Genomic DNA, 11,505 nt, shown 5'->3' with positions numbered 1-11,505 from the left:
CAGGTGCAAAGAGTTGCTGGGTTGGCAGAACATTACTAAATTTTTTTTTTTCTTTTTTTTTTTTCTTTTGTGGTCTGAATTCGCAGTTTGTGCTTTTATTATTATTATTTTTTTTTCTGAACTCGCAGTTTGTGTAGACATTGAGAAACCACCAGTTAACGTCTTAATTGTATAATATTCACATCTAGCAAGTCATTAAGCATTCGTGCGTGCGATACATCAGCTGCTATTGAAGGCCCTTTAGTAACTTTTACACTGAGTGTTCTCTGATGACTATTCTCAACCTTTTCATGCAACGAAATTCTCATTTCCTGTTCCCAATTTCAATGTTGAAATCATTCTTGTTGTCAGGACACGTCGTCAAGACATTTGCTTTATATGTAACACGTTGGCTTTACATGTGAGACGCTCACTTGCGTCTATCTTCGATAATTTGGAGTGTCTTGTCTTCCGTCAAAATTTGAAGGACTTGTCAGTTTTTTTCTTCTGTACGATTTGTCAAAACATCTCTCAACGAAGGCCGCTGTTTTATTGTGACGTTGTAAGTGCTACGAGGCGCCGTCATACCTCTTTTTACCATTCTCGATCATGATGTTCACGAAACGCTGGGAATTTTCTTTGGCAGGACAGTCCAGTTTTTTCCCTTGTTGCAGTATGTGATGTATCCCTTTGATACCCTGTATACTTTCGGGAGTGCGGCAAATGTCTCCGATCATTTGCTCGACAGCAAATTCCTCGAAAGCCATTGCTCGAAAAATAATTTCTCGAACAGTCAATTCCTCGAAAGCCAATATTTTTTAGAATATTAATGACCATTTAAAGAATTGATGTTGGCTTTCGAGAAAAATACTTAAAAAATTTAGCAAACCTCTTTCTAGTTTACATGAGTTAAAAGGTTAAAGGAAGACGGTAATTAAGCAAATTGTAGTTGAAACAACATATATTGAAATTTTGTTTAGCGAACAAATTTTACTTGAAATAATGACAGGATTTTGCTTGAAATAATGACAGGCACGTTTTCATTATCGTTGTTCATTTTCATACGTTTAAAAAATAGTTTTGCAAATATGTTCAACTATTAAGCTTTCATATATGAAAAGGTTAAAAAAGTAAAACAAAATAAAGTATTGCCAAAATTTACTCAATGAAAAGGAAGTATTATACGATAAGCTGGATTTGATGGCAAGCACTTAATTGGTGTTCGAAATTGTTGTGCCGCCCCTCGACTGCGTTGCTTGTTTTTGGCATTCCTATGACATACTGAAAACTGTTCCATAATTCATGTTTGAAGAAAGGAGTGCGGCTACAGTTATTTCTATTTGGCCACCCAATCCAAGTGTCTTCAAAAGTATGTGAGAGATTGTTCTGGGTTGCAAGAATTAAATTACGACCATTTGCGGGACCAGAGTCACAAGCAAGGATTACATCTTTGATGGTTTTTGTAAACACTTCCAAGGTAAGATCGAAGCAGGTATTAGGCAAAGCAGGGCCAGCATTTTCCTTAGCTCGTAAATTGCGTGTAGTTCTTTTTCATAATTGCTTCTGAAGGGAGCTTCGCCACGGCATCACTTACTCCCATTGAAGCACATGATACAAAAGAATGTGGTGTATCTCAACTATTAATTGCATGCGATTTCACATTCTCTTGGATTTTAGCAGCATGAGGTTTAGCACCGTCTCCTGCATAGTTGTGATCTCCACTTCGTTTTTGGATATCATCGATAGTGATAGCAAGTATTTTCTGACAAATGATTTAGAGCTGGATCTAATTTATACTTTGTGATAGGAATTTACGATAAAACTTGAACGCGAGAACAGCAGTTGTTTAACTTATAACAACCGTTAACGGGAAACCCAAATAGCTAATATTACTTTTTACGGTGTACCTGGTAGTTGATGGCCTCATGCACCGAAATCCTGTTGTAGGTAGCATTGTGAAGTATTCAGACATTAAAAATATTGTTAAAATGGAAAAGTGGGGGAGTTTTCATGTCATCTGCCATATCTAATGATCCGTTTAACAAAGTCAGTCTGGGGGAGGGGGCGGGGGATGTTAAACCACCTCACTGAATGCTACCTTAGGACAGGAAGAACCTTAGGCCTACTCTCCTAAGTCATGGCCGCCTTCATTATGTGAATTGTATCAATATTTTTCGGTCGTTTTACCTACATTATTTGTTGTTTCAATGGGAAAATCAGAACTAGCTTTAAAAGGTTTATGAGGTAAGAGAAAAACGTTACCGAAGTTATACATGGTTGGATAGTTTTCTCTTCTCTTACAAACAACTTCCTCTTCCCAAACACCCCCTTACCGACCCTGCTCTTCCATTTTCTACGTCAGTCTCTAGAGTCAACGCAATTGTATGATGATATTACTTTTTGTAATTTCCCTCTTGTTACCGTCTCATATAATCTTGAAAAATCATGTATAAAACCATGAATTGCATTGTAGGTTGGTATTATTTTTTTTCTTTTATCAGGTAATTTTATTTCTTCAAATATGCAAGTGAAATATGTTAACCGGTAAGGAAACTTCCCCACCAATTAGGCTTGCCTTTGCCAACAGCGAATTCATTCATATTTTCAACACTACCACGTAAACAAAGCGGCGTTGCCATTTAGGGTGCCTAGTAAACGCAGGGGGCAAACGAAATATTTTCCGCCATGGACACACACTCTCTCTCTCTCTCTCTCTCTCATCTTCTCCTCTCTTCTCCTCTCTCTCTCTCTCTAGATGTAGAATCATAAATAACAGTCTGTAATTATACCGATCGGTAGCTCGAATTTTGACACCGGGCCTCCTCTTGAATTAAAGACACGGTTATTAGGTTTGAAAGCCACATTTTGTCCATTTAGTGGAATGTGCCAAGGTAGGCTACCGTGGCTCAGAAAAACATAACCAGCTCCTTCGTGTGTTTACTTCTGAAGAACGCTTACACTGCAATACAGTTACGGGGCAATCTGCCTATCTGAAAGAAAACTATTTACAAAGCAGACTGCCATACACATAATACACAACTTTTTAGTTAGGATGCAATCAATTTTAACACTCCTCAGACTTAAAACACAGTTAATCAATAGTGTGCATGAGCAAAACCAACAAATCATCTAATTTTTACACATTTCCAACATTTGTCTTTAACTATTTAAGTTTTTCTTGGCCTAAACCCTTAGTGAATATATCGGCAATCATATCATTTGTTGGGCAATATTGCAACTGAATTACATTTTTTCGCATTGATCTCGTACATAACGAAATTTAATATCAATATGTTTTGCAATACCATGAATCTTAAGATTCCTTGACATAACAAGGGTAGACTTGACTGTCTTCTAAAATCAACGTTGGGCCTTTACATTCAAATTTCAAGTCTCTTAGCTTCTGCAACCAAACAGTTTCTCCTGTTGCGACAGCTAACTCTTATGTACTCTGATTCAGCAGTTGATCAAGCTCCACACTTGTTTTTTACTACAACTCACAAACCACCACTAAGGTGAAAACAATAACCAGAAGTTGACTTACGATCATTGATGTCACCTGCCCAATCAGCATCTGAATAGCCAGTGATCTCTGAAATACCATTAATAAAATTCCAAAATGTGTGTACCCTTTATAGATATCATTATACGCTTCACTGCTTTCCAATGCTGAATGGTAGGTTTAGCACAATACTTATCAACACTACTCACTGCAAATGCGATGACAGACCTTGTTTTTAGACAAATACGATAAACTCCCAACGGCTGACTTGATACATGTTCTGGTCAAATGCTATGCATTGATCAGATGCTTTACATAACTTCAGACTTGGACCAACTGGAGTTTCTATAAGCTTTGAATCCTCGCTACATTTTCAGTATAAGATGGTTGACCAATCCACACTCGACCTTTGGAAGAATCTTGTGCAACTTTGACACCTAAAAAATAATCAAGCTCACCGAGGTTTCTCTCTCTCTCTCTCTCTCTCTCTCTCTCTCTCTCTCTCTCTCTCTCTCTGTGTGTGTGTGTATAGATTCCTTTTTGAACAGCAAAGACAATCACAATACGAATAGATTAAATCTTACAAAAGGTTTCATCATAATCCACACGAAACTTTTGAAAAAAAAAACTTACATGTTCCTTTTGAAAAACCATCTGCTGTTCAGGGTTTTTCTACCCTCAATTTCAAGTAAATCATAAACTTCATTATCATGAATAGAATTAATTTTCTCATTGCATTATTCCAATACTCTCTCATAGCCCATCAATGCTTCAGTGAATGATGCTAGTTCATTTGTCTCATGAGCAACTGAAACCCACTCACCATAGTACATCTTTGGTGGTCGCTTCACTAGGAATATGAGCATACAAACACACCCAAAAACTAAAATGCTTAACATTTGGCTTAATTCCAGTAAATGAAGTGCTCTAGCAACTTTTGTATTTCAGATAATAAGCAGTTGATATTAACATCAAATTTCAAACCACCTACCAAACCTTCTTTCACTAACAGCCTTAAGTTATCATCAGTACCTCAATGGCCATACTTTCTATGCCATATTTTCATTAGGCCTAACTCTAGTACAGACGACATACTCGTATGATATATTACACATCCCCGCAAAACGGAGTGACATGTACACGTTTTGTAGAGCTTTACACAAACTAAGTAAATTAAAGACAACTTTGGTACGTACATCATTCAATGTACAGTTCTTCACTTTACCATGAGGCAACAAGATTTTTATGGCTACTTTGCCCAAGAACGCCACAAGCCCTCAATAATGAATTAACCATCTAACTATCTTTATTACACGTTATAGAACAGGATGGTTTTTCTGGAATAGTTCCACGCATTTTGACCGAATTTGATGTCTGATTTTCGTCGGAAATACAAAGTTTTGGGGTAAGGGTATCGACACCCTACACCCTAACTCCACTACTGTTGATTTCCGAACAAAATCGTCGTCAGATTCCTATAAATACGTGAGAATATGTCAGAAAAAAACAATCTTTTCCAATTAGGAATATTGCAAATTATAAAATTCTACCGACATTTGAAACATTTCAAATAAGAATCGAAAATATTCGATTAAAAAAATCGATTTTGGAGCCGTTTCATAGGCGAAAACCACCTATTGCTACTACCTGTTACGATGCCTAATCCTACGGCGCATGCGCATGTTACAGGGAGCTTCCTCTCTCTCTCTCTCTCTCTCTCTCTCTCTCTCTCTCTCTCTCTCTCTCTCTCTCTCTAGACCCACCTAATTGAGAGGAATGGTAAAAAGTGGGGAGGGGGGTGTGGATTCATACATTGAGTTACAAATACCTTTTCCTCATTTGTTTATCATGTTATATTATTTCAACTTTATATTTCTGTTCCGTTTATCATAGTATTTGTTTAATATGTGCATTGTCGTGTTCTCACTTCTTAATTTTGCTCTATCTCTCGCAATGTTGCCTTGTAATTGTCTTGGGGGTTGAGACCAGAAGGGGGTTTGCAGGACGATTCGAAGGACGATTCGATAAGTTTTTGTCAGTGACGTCAAATCAGAGGTTGCTTAGGGTTTTTTCATCCATGAATTATACAAGATTTGTACACAAGTCACTCCGCTTTCCATTATTCACGACTGGCTCATTTCGTTTCATCTTTTAGAATGCATTTCTCACCCATAATTTCTGTTAAAATTGGACATTATTATTAGTAGAAACCGCTCGGACAATTGGAAACATACAATCATCCACCGGTGTCAAAAACTTCCAGTGCCACAGAGAACTCTCAAACTAACATTAATTTCCTCCCAACTTTCTGATCTCTGATTAGCTCCCCAAAATTAATTAAGTGTGCATACCCCATTGATTGATCAGCAACGCAAGCAGGGTTACGTCTCGCAATGAACTAGCAGTGAACAGAAACTATGTACAGTTGCGTACGAATGAGTTTCCATAACTGATGATTATGGTGGTGGTTATTATTTTTATTATTTTTATCAATTTAATTATTATTTAATGTTTATTAATTATTATTATTTTTTATTTATTGACCAATGGTCACAGGACTTCATATTTAGTATCCATAAGACGCTTCCTGTTTTATTTCTGTTTTCAATTTTAATTTGGCTCTGTGGCAGAAGTAAATTTCGTGATTTTTTCATATATATATATTACTTTCCCTTTATCGTTAATATCATCATCAGTTTCAGTATTTTATAATTCTATTGTTGCTAATTATGAGTCTTCTTGTTAATGACTGCTCATTCTGGATGCTTTTAATACACCTACATTATAGATTTTTATCGCCACCGCTCGGCTCTCTCTCTCTCTCTCTCTCTCTCTCGTTCCAGAGACCCTTTATTGCTCACACCGTTGGACTGTTCCTGGTGCACTCCAGGCATTACTTGAACCCTAGTATTTGTGGTGTCCCTTCGGCCCCCCTTAACTGCAACCCCTCTCATTCGTTTTGCTGTAATTACGTTCATATTTTATTTTGTTCACACTGATTTTAATTTTCCTCAACCCTTCCCAACAATTGTTCCATCACAGCCTTCTGATTGTCAAGTTCCGTGTCAGCGCTGAATAACCCCGTAGGTCTCTCTCTCTCTCTCTCTCTCTCTCTCTCTCTCTCTCTCTCTCTCTCTCTCCAGATAGGTGTCTCTCTCTGTCTCCCAGGTAGGTGAGCGCATGATGTCTCCCCGGATGGACTTAAGTCTTTTAGACGTCCTGATCTCTCTCTCTCTCTCTCTCCTCTCTCTCTCTCTCTCTCTCTCGTTCGTTCGTTCGTTCGTTCGTTCGTTCGTTCATGCTGTGAGAATTTCGCTTGCTCCGTCCTTTTTCCACATTGTATTCTAATCTCATTATTTTGACAAGTTTAAAAAAAATTCTTCTCGACCTAGCATAGTTTTATTCTTGATCTTTGTATTTACCTGGTGACACTCCAAATGTAGCCAACTTCAGTATTTTCCTGCGAATAGCAGGCGGGTTTTTATCGAACCTGGTCTGTTTTTAATTCTGAAAGGTATATGGAAGGTAGATTGATTTCTAAATTTTTCTTGTTTTCAACTTATAAACGTGAACGTCTCTAAAGATTTTGTTAATAAAAATTAACGCACAGAGACCATAGTTTCGTATTGTAGGTCCAGGATCCATACAGTCTGTATGGATCCTGTGTAGGTCTAGCCACGAGTCATGAACTCGCTCAAGACGTTCGTACAGTGTTCCCCTTGGCGTCCCCCTTGGACGGCAATGCTGTCAGTGCACCTCATGGTTGGGTGCAGTGTTACTTCGGCCCTTTAACCTTTTTACTTGACCTCCAGTGTGCTTCCTTCCTTTCTTCAGTATTTGTTGCGTCCCTTCGGCCCTGTTTAGCTGCAACCCCTTACATTCCTGCTAATGTACCTCCGGTTATATTTTCTAGTTCAAACTGCTTTTCATTGTCCTCTGCCCTTCCCCCCAACACTCTCTCTCTCTCTCTCTCTCTCTCTCTCTCTCTCTCTCTCTCTCTCTCGGTACCGCGAGTATTGTAAAGTAATATTATTTATTATCATCATTCATTATCATCATCGTAATTAACATTATTATTATCGTAATTATCATTATCATCATCATTATTATCATTATCATCATTATTATCATTATCATCCTTATTACCATTATCGTCATTATCATCATCATCATCATTATTATTAATATTATTATTAATTTGCTCTATCACAGTCCTCCAATTCGACTGGGTGGGATTTATAGTGTGGGGTTCCGGGTTGCATCCTGCCTCCTTAGGAGTCCATCACTTTTCTTACTATGTGTGCCGTTTCTAGGATCACACACTTCTGCATGAGTCCTGGAGCTACTTCAGCCTCTAGTTTTTCTAGATTCCTTTTCAGGGATCTTGGGATCGTGCCTAGTGCTCCTATGATTATGGGTACGATTTCCACTGGCATATCCCATATCCTTCTTATTTCTATTTTCAGATCTTGATACTTATCCATTTTTCCCTCTCTTTCTCTTCAACTCTGGTGTCCCATGGTATTGCGACATCAATTAGTGATACTTTGTTCTTGACTTTGTCAATCAACGTCACGTCTGGTCTGTTTGCACGTATCACCCTATCCGTTCTGATACCATAGTCCCAGAGGATCTTTGCCTAATCGTTTTCTATCACTCCCTCAGGTTGGTGCTCGTACCACTTATTACTTGCACAGGCTCCAGTGGAGGGCTTTTGCCACTGAATCATGCCTCTTTTTGTACTGGTTCTGTGCAAGTGCCGGGCATTCACTTGCTATGTGGTTTATGGTTTCATTTTTCGTATTGCACTTCGTACATATGGGAGAGATGTTATTTCCGTCTATCGTTCTTTGAACATATCTGGTTCTTAGAGCCTGATCTTGTGCCGCTGTTATCATTCCTTCAGTTTCCTTCTTTAGCTCACCCCTCTGTAACCATTGCCATGTGTCATCGCTGGCTAGTTCTTTAGTCTGTCTCGTGTATTGTCCGTGCATTGGGTTGTTGTGCCAGTCCTCTGTTCTGTCTGTCTTTCTCCTGTCTCTGTATATTTCTGGATCTTCGTCTACTTTTATTAGTCCTTCTTCCCATGCACTCTTTAGCCACTCGTCTTCACTGGTTTTCAGATATTGCCCCAGTGCTCTATTTTCGATGTTGACGCAGTCCTCTCCCTCCTTCCTTTCGTGTTATGTATAGTCTGTCCGTATTTGCTCTTGGGTGTAGTGCTTTGTTTATTGTCATATGTTTCCTGGTTTTCTGATCTATGCTGCGGATTTCTGTCTTCGTCCATTCCACTATTCCTGCGCTGTATCTGATTACTGGCACTGCCCATGTGTTTATGGCTTTTATCATATTTCCGCCATTGAGTTTTGACTTGAGTATCGCCTTGAGTCAATGCATATATTCTTTCCTGATCGTGTCCTTCATCTCTTGGTATTTTAATTCCCCTCCTTCCATTATTCCCAGTTATTTGTATCCTGTCTAATCTATGTGTTTGATGTTGCTCCCATCTGGTAGCTTTATCCCTTCAGTCCTTGTTACTTTGCCTTTTTGTATGTTGACTAATGCGCATTTTTCAATTCCAAACTCCATCCTGATGTCCCCAGATACAATCCTTACAGTCTGGATTAGGGTATCTATTTCCTTGATGCTCTTACCATACAGCTTGATGTCGTCCATTATTATTATTATTGTTGTTGTTGTTGTTGTTGTTGTTGGGACTCGCCAGTACCAAGAGGTAAATCACAAAGAATTAGGAAGAATATTTATACGTATCTGTATGGTATGATGGAGAGGGTCTGCTGTTTATTTTTTTAAACAAAATTTATATATTCAAAAGCTGTTATGTTTTTTTTTTTTTTATAAACTAAAAATATATATACATTCAAAAGCTGTTGTGTCTCAGGTTCATACTGAGAGAAATGCTCCTGCACCTTCCTTTTTTCACGTTTTATCTTAATCATACTGACAAGAAAATTTTATAGAGAAAGATCTCTTCTCGAACTTGTAGCTCAATTGATGTTAGTTGCTCAATTAATATTAGTGAAGTTATAGTTGTGATATTGATATTAGTGAAGTTATAGTTGTGATATTGAAGTTAGTTACTTTTTATTATAACGTTATAGTTACCGGGGGCAGATTGCTGACACTTTTGATTCATATTTATATATAAAATGTATGCATGTATGTGTATATATATGTTTGATGGAGATGTCATTTTATTTTCAAATATTCTTGTTTCATCTTGAAGGTGATGCAGCCCCTGCTTGGAGACCCACCCTCCATTTATTCAAGACCTACAGAAAGGAGCAGGAGTGACTGCATTATGAACTACGAAGGCGAAGTTGCCCAAGCAATATAAGTATCCTTTTTGTCATTTCTTTACTGGTTTTCAATAATTTTTCTGAATCTTTCTGCTCTTGTTTGCAACTCTAGTAATCACAGTCCTTTTTGTTTATTGTTTTGAACTTGATGTGTTATTTTTGGTCTCTCAAAATATTTTGTGCTACATTTAAAGTCATATAATTATAGGTTATGGAGTCCTTTAGCAATTTTTTGACAGTGGATTCATTTACATATTGAGAAGTCTTTTATTAATTTGCTCTGAGATCGATAGGTAGGAATTCAGGGTCTTCTCATTTCCAGTCTTTTTGTAGGTATGATAAATAGAGCTATTGCAAATCGTGATTTAGACCTTATTAGATATTCAAATTTAATTCATGGCAAATCATGCCTATTTCAAATCTGGTCCCTCATCAGGGTCATACCTGGTGAAATATGCCGAAACCTATAAAATGCAAGTTTGAGACGTTAAATAATAAACTGTTTTCCATGGATCAGAAATGGTCATACTAAGTATTAGTGGAGTCTCTCTTGAGATTTTCGTAATCTTTGGAACTCTTTTGGTACACGAAGAGTATGAGCATTACAAAATGGGCAGACATACTGTCATGAAAAATGTGAAAGAAATAGTATGTAACTTGAGGAAGAAATGGCTGAAACTTGACTCGTTTGTAAATGATTAGGATGTTCTGAGGGTTTGTAAAACAGGACTGTAGATTTTTAGGCAATAGAGTAAGAGAACAAAGTGAAATAATGTTTTGTGTTAGATATTTAGATTTAAATCATATAGAGTTTGAGACATTAAATAATACTCTTTTCCATGGATCAGAAATTAGTCATACTAAGTATTATTGGAGGCATTGAAATTTTCATAATCTTTAGAACTTTTGGTATTGAGTGTATGAGTATTGTCATCTTGTCATGTAATTAGATTTTATTAATATTATTAGTTAAATATTGAATGTTAAATGATAAAACATTTTGTTCCAGCGCGGTAGGGGCATCTGAGGCCTCCGTAGGCTCCCGTCGCCTCATACGAAGATCCGAAGTCTCCGAAGTCTCGGGAAACTTGGCAACTATGCTGCTGAAGTCTTGGGCGGCTTCGAACAAGCCATGGACTGGACCTGGCGGGTTAGAGCAAATACTACTACGGAAATTTTCTGGTCGGGATTTGACAAATCCTGGTAATCTCCTAGAAAAGTAGTTTGAGATAAGTAGTATTGCTAGGAAAAATACAAATTACTAAGAGTTTGGTATATTAGTCTGTTAGCTTTGTAGGGTGTGTGAGTGACTTTTCTCTTCAGCCCCCTCCACTCTGGGTGGCTTAGTTTTTTATTTTTTTTTTCTCTCCAAATGAATTTTCTTATGGGTAATTTTTTTATTCGGTTCAGCAGCTGTACTTTTCTATGTTAACGTAATGTTAAGTTGTTTTATTCCTTGATTCCTCCTCTTGTTGCAGACTACCTTACTATGGTGTTAACAGGTCGGGCCTGACATTGGATGCTCTGGACCACGTGACATTTCTTCAGTCTGTGTGTAAGACTACTCAGCCCCCCCTCCACCCTGGGTGGCCGAGGGATACTGTACTGCTATGTGGGAGTTTCAGACAGTTGTTCTCTGGACCTTCATCTTTGCATTACTAAAAAACTTTTTGCCTTGTCTTCGGTTAAGTATAATGGGTTTTC

The 11,505-nt window shown here is 37.8% G+C and overlaps 1 long non-coding RNA gene across 2 annotated transcripts in view; it reads left to right on the top strand.

Annotated features, from left to right (window-relative positions):
* Nucleotides 1–11,203, top strand: part of LOC135199272 (uncharacterized) — a 652,345-nt gene extending 641,142 nt beyond the window's left edge. For both annotated transcript variants that reach the window (XR_010311011.1, XR_010311010.1), the window contains exon 3: nt 9,729–11,203. This is a non-coding gene — a long non-coding RNA (uncharacterized LOC135199272). The remainder of the gene's footprint in view (nt 1–9,728) is intronic.
* The last annotated feature ends 302 nt before the right edge of the window (nt 11,204–11,505 follow it).

This window comes from Macrobrachium nipponense, chromosome 25, assembly GCF_015104395.2.
Source record: "Macrobrachium nipponense isolate FS-2020 chromosome 25, ASM1510439v2, whole genome shotgun sequence".
NCBI lineage: Eukaryota > Metazoa > Arthropoda > Malacostraca > Decapoda > Palaemonidae > Macrobrachium > Macrobrachium nipponense.
Note: the sequence above shows the minus strand (reverse complement) of the source record. Positions and strands in the feature narration are given on the sequence as shown.